The sequence below is a fragment of the Leiobunum rupestre genome, chromosome 9 (assembly GCF_980474605.1).
Source record: "Leiobunum rupestre chromosome 9, qqLeiRupe1.1.hap1, whole genome shotgun sequence".
NCBI classification, from domain to species: domain Eukaryota; kingdom Metazoa; phylum Arthropoda; class Arachnida; order Opiliones; family Sclerosomatidae; genus Leiobunum; species Leiobunum rupestre.
The window spans coordinates 31,391,790-31,397,789 of NC_143392.1; positions in this window are offsets into that span (position 1 = coordinate 31,391,790).

The window sequence follows — 6,000 nt, forward strand, 5'->3', positions numbered from 1 at the left end:
TCTCGAGGTAAAGTATCTTTGGAAAATGTACCCAGAAAAAAAGGTTTGGTTCTCGGGTCGCATTTTAAAAAGGCGTCCAATTGAAAAGTATTCATGGCAAAACCCTTTGAATTTCTTCGGGGTAAAATGACCCCAATATTTTCTCGTTATTCTTGTCCTTGATATGGTAGAGTGGGCGGGGTTTATTTATCACCTTCGATATGGTGAAAACCTCTTTACCCAATATCCTTTAAATCCCTTACGAAATACTTTGCTGGTTTTTGACAGGCGCACGTGATCGCCAATCTTGAATTTCGGTGCCTCTCTTTTCGCTTTCTTTCCAAATAGTTTTTGCCAAACAAGATGCTCATTGGCTAAGGTTACTTCGCTAGGTCTAAATCCCGTCGTGCGATGAACGCTGTCGTTATAGGACTTTACAATTTTTGGTAGTTCTTTTATAAATTTTTTTCCTTTTGTTTTGGTAAGAAATCTGTAAATTTTATTTTTAAGCGTCCTATTCACTCTCTCGCATACGCTGCTTTTTTTATCGACGTAACAAACGAAATGCTTAATCCCCTGGTCCTTGAAATAGCGTTGCACTTTACGATTTAAAAATTCAGAACCTTGATCAGTATTAATTTTCAAAGGCTTACGTTGTTTGTGGATTTTTTTGAAAGCAGCTAATATATCGCTCGCTCTCTTAGTTTTCACGGGAATAGCGAATAAATATCGGGACAGAATATCGATATTAGTAAGAATATAATTAAATTTATTAATATTTTTTAATTCGTTTAACTCGATTAAATCAGCCTGGTGTTCTTCGTTCAAGCTCGTGACATAAGTCCTATTTCTAGGAAAATTAAATTTTCTATCTTTGTGCAACGTATAGGCGTCTTGGGTCAGCGCCCAATCTTTAATTTTTTTCTTGGAAATAGAGGGTAATTGTTCGGATAAACGTTTTAGTCCTCCCAGACTTCCGGGATTTTCTGGGTCAAAATAAATAGATTCTATATTCATGTCTTGACAGTTCAAAGTGTGCTACATTATTAAATGAAAGACCAGCAAAGTTTACATTTTTATACATTTTAATGGAAATTTTTAATACATCAGCTCTGATAAAATTTCAGATTCATTTTGCATGATATTATGATATAAATTTTCTACCCCCAGTTTATAGTCGGGAAAGTTGACGTAAAAAGCCTTAATTACGTTGTCATAGTTCATAAGGGGTATCGCCATCTTGACACTTTTTTCGAGTCTTTCGCAGAAATGTGACGCGATCGGTTTGCAGCTAATGTGATGGGCCAATTGATTATGGCAGGGCAGGTTTGGGCATGCCTCAGTTAACGTAAATAATACACTTTTTAATTCGTCTAAAATAGACATTTTCATTCCTTCAAAAGCGTCTTTTCGGTCGGTTATTTCTTTGTCGAGACTCGTACGGATAATCTTCAAACGGTCCCAGGCTTCTTTATCTAGGGCGACCCCGTTGGCGGAGGAATACACAACGTCGTAATTTGAATTAGACCCGCGAATATAGCCGCGAATATCAATAATTCTTCCACGCTGACAGAAGAATCCTTCCAACTTGACATTATCCGACAACCAGCTGTGAAAACGTATAGCTTCGGTAGTGGTATTGAAAAATCTTTCAATTTCTTGTTCATAGTTCCAGAGATTCTTCCACACTTTTACGCTAAAATTGACATATTTTCTATGTCCTTGACGGTTAATTAAAATTTCAGGCTCCGCGAGATTCGCCGATAACAAAATGTCGAGTTGGTTGGAGAGAAAATGGGGGCGTGTCATTCTCAAACAAAAGCTCGCGTCGAACTAATCGAATAGAAAACAGGGTGGCTCATTTTATTCGATACTATATATCACCTTTCTGTCCCGGGTAATTAAAATCTCGTTATCAAAGTCAAAGTACATTATACACACGGCATTAGTCGGTAGGGGGTCTTTCAATTGAACATCTAAACGTAGAGACCCCTGTCGAGGAATACTCGTATGATCAGCCGAAGCATTCTGGTCCGGCGACATATCAAAAGTAAAGATCGTATACCCCTCCTTAAAATTCGCAAAATTTAGATAATTACCCCTATCTTCGGAAGCTATGCCCATTGACTCGAATAAAGACTGAAAAGGTAAACAGTAATTTGAATTTGCATAATCCATTTGAAAGCCGTCAGGAGGGTATCTATCCGGTCCGACTGACAAAGATAAGTCGGTGATATTTAAATGTTCAAATTTCAAGCTGTTTGTGGTCAATGACCCGTTGAAAGCTTCTTCTTTGACAAAAACTACAACTGCCCTTTTTGGTATTTTCCCGAGTATAACGTTATCGCGATTTATGTTTTTCAGACCCTGAGCGATAGAAAAACTTTTCATAATTGTTTGCGTAATGGGATAAATCGCTGGTATTCCGCTTTCTAGCATTATAGCGTGGGCTAAACTTATCTGCGGAGCCACCTTGACTTTAGTAACGTATAAATACGCCTGTTCTAAAATTAGCTTATAATCTTTTCCCTGCTCTAAAGCTATTATACAAGTTAAACGAGGGCTTCTTACTAAGCGGAATCTTACGGGTAGTTGATTGACAATAAACTTATTCATGTGACAAATATATAGGGGTAAATGGCCCATTAACTCAAACGTGATCGATTCTTTCGTTCGCGCGCATCTCTTCAGCATTCCGTTACGATCATTGTTAAAAGCAGGTTCCCACATGTCTTGCGGGTTACAGGCCAAGTTCATATTATACATTCCATTCTCCAGTTGCGTTTTCTTAGCGTCTTCACCAAAATTCAGCAATTTCGCCAAGTACGCGTTATACGCCGAAAGATTATTTGTAGATTGTACCGACGTGTCGCCCAAATACGCGTCGATTTGCGAAAAAAGAGTTCCAATAAGATTATTCGTGACCCCGACTTTCACTTCATTGGCTGGTACGTCTGTACCATCGAAATGCACGAGTTTCATTTTTAGTTTGAGCATAGTTTTGGATAAATCAATGTATAAGTCATCAGATGCCGGAATAAAAAATTCGAGAGGGCCATTGTCGGTTATGTTATCCGTGGGTAGATATCGTATTTCGGTTGTAGCTAATATGTTGGTATTTAACACGGGTCGTTCGAACAAGTCTAACGAACTTAGCATGCCTTCTCGAAGCGCCATTGTTTCTTATCCCAAAAAATCGTCTTTCGTCCTTGATTTTTTCGTTTTCTTACGAGTTCCACTGCCTGACTGGGGCTTACTCATTCTGTCAGCGGCTTTATGTAACAAATTGCTTCCGGCTAATCGTAAATTGTTGCGGATAGCCAATTGCGGATCTACACCGGATTCCAAATCACCGAACATACGCTTTCCGAGACCTAGCGCTTCGCTGCGTAAAGGTATTACCATCGGTGTAATATATCTCATTAATTTCTTAAATATTCCACCCAAACCACGCCCTCTCTGGTAAACGGGGCCTGCAAACACTCGCCCCCCATATTGAGACTTATAGTAACGGAAATAACTGTCACTCTCTGACATCTTTCTTGAAATGAAGTCGAACGACCGTCTTCCCCGCGTTAAATATCAAATTTTCTCCAAAATCAGTTTTTAAGTCTATCTCGATCAACTCTAGCTCTCTTGCTTTAACCGGGTAATAGTCTATTTTGTCGTATATAATAGACTTATTACTAGACTGATCATTGCTCGCTAACGGTATAATTTTCATGAGAGGAGCGAAAGTATCTCCGGTATACTGGGGATATATTAAATTCGAATATAGATAAAGCGTACTCGCGCCTCTAGATAAATCGGCCGGATAAGTACTGTCGTGACCAACCAGGTCAAAATCGAAATCCGTAAATCCTAATAATTCGCCTAAGCCTTTCTTACTCGATTTGAAGAAAATAGTCACAGCCCCGTGATCTGCTCCTACATGGATTGTGCCATTGGGGTTCATACCGAAATGAACAAGGTTTCTCGCGTGATCAGGGATAGTGTTTGACATGGCGTCTAATATTGCTTGAATACTTAAATAAGTTCCAATCGGAATATTACAGTCAACTTCTACGTTGCGTGTAAAAGTCATATCGCGTAGATGATTTTCGTTGATTTCAATATAATTTAGATGATTTAAAATTATGCTCCTCGTATAGGGGGTTACCGGTTTTGACGGCTGATATACCCCCGATTGATATCCCGTGTCATCCTTGCTCTCGAAACATAACAGTTCTTTCAAAGGTCCGTCAGGAATAAATAACTCGAAATTGGTCTTCTTTTTCTTGGTCGGGTCAGCCGGATTATGTATTGTCGGATCGTAAATCCAATAAAGTCCATCGGGTTTTTCCCAGATTTTGAACGAAATGTAGGCGTCCAGTCCATTTTCCCTTATTCCTTCGTTAATAGCGCGTACAACTTGTTTAACCAGACTATATTTGATGACAAATCCGGCAATGTCTTTTTCGGCTTCCAATTTAGCGACTTTTAATGAGATTTTATAAATGTAAGGTCGTTTTTTATAATAATCAGCTGCCACCGTTTTTAATTGAAAATTATTAGTTTTATCCGTGATATTTTCCCAGTTGGGAGGCAAAATTACTTCCGACACGCCAACAACAAATTTGTCCGGTAGTGTTATAGAACGACCCAAGTTTACTTTAAAGTTTGACTGAGTATTCGCCGGATAGAGGTCGCTAGAGGCGTTACTTGGTAGAGTTACGTAAAAGTCGTCCATTTTTATAAAAAGAATGACGGTCTCTTATTTGGAGGGAATTCGAACTCGTGACTATTTGAATTTGCTATTTACAAAGTTGTTCGTCCTACCAAGTAAGCTACCGTCATCCCTACTCGAGATTCGTTTCGTTTCCTACAGATTCTCCTTTCATGAAAGGGCAAAGCGGTATCTTTTCCAAGTGTCGAATGAGGACTACGCTTTTCCAATCGGTTATGACTAGCGGACAGAAGGCGCACTTGACCGAAACGCTGTCTGGTAACGAATAAAACCCTTGCGCGGCCAAGTCTGATTTATGTACACCTGGTACCTTCCAATTAACGAAACTCATTAATCGTTTTTTTTTCCGAAAGAAATTTTAAAGGAATATCGTGGCTATTTACCGTAGCCATTTTTTCTTCGAAATTTACGTATACAACGAAATCGTCCCGAATACAAATCTAGAGTTTCCTCTAACAGCGTACTGGGTAACCTAGCAACGGCGCATTCCTCGATAAACACCTGCTCGTAATCAATCAAACCTGTCACCACTTTAACAATGCCCGAGTATAGCGAGCCTGGGAATTCCTTTAAAGGAGTACTGACCCCTTTTCGCGCCAAAACACCAACCAATCAGCGCCATTTTGAATAATTTCGCGCCAGCCAATTAGCGCGCAGTACACGCGCCGCGCCAGCCAATCAGCGCGCAGTATCCGCGTCGCGTAGTTACCACGTGGTCCCCGCGCCAGCCAATCAGCGCGCGCCACTCTGCGGAGGTCAATGACCCCCCGCGCGACCTGCCGGAAGGGGGAAGGAAGCGGGGACTTCCGGTGCCGACCCCCACATGTACCTCTACATTGAAAAACCCTGATGATGGTAGCACATCCTACTCATAGGTTTATTCATAAGCTCGTCTGGTCGACGGCCGTAGCTACTATTTCTAGTAGACACTATTAACTAAATCGGCAAATCGAAACTGGACACTACGTACTTTGTTTGGATATTTTATTTACGTGACGGTTCTTGTTGTTTAAAAGTTTTTGGAATAGCTTTTAATCGGCTTAACAACTATTTTCAGTCGGATCAGTCCATTAACCGAAAGTTCCGAAACCGTTCACCGTTCTTATACACATTAAAATTATAATAGTATGAAAAATTATTACACAAATCATTACCTCAATATCTGAAGTTTTAAAATTTGTTAAACAAACTAACCGTTAAATTATAAAATACGGTCCTCATTTATTCCCTCAGTTAATAGAATTTGAGATACAAACGATAGCACGACGCGAGACGTAGCTATGTTTTTAAACAGA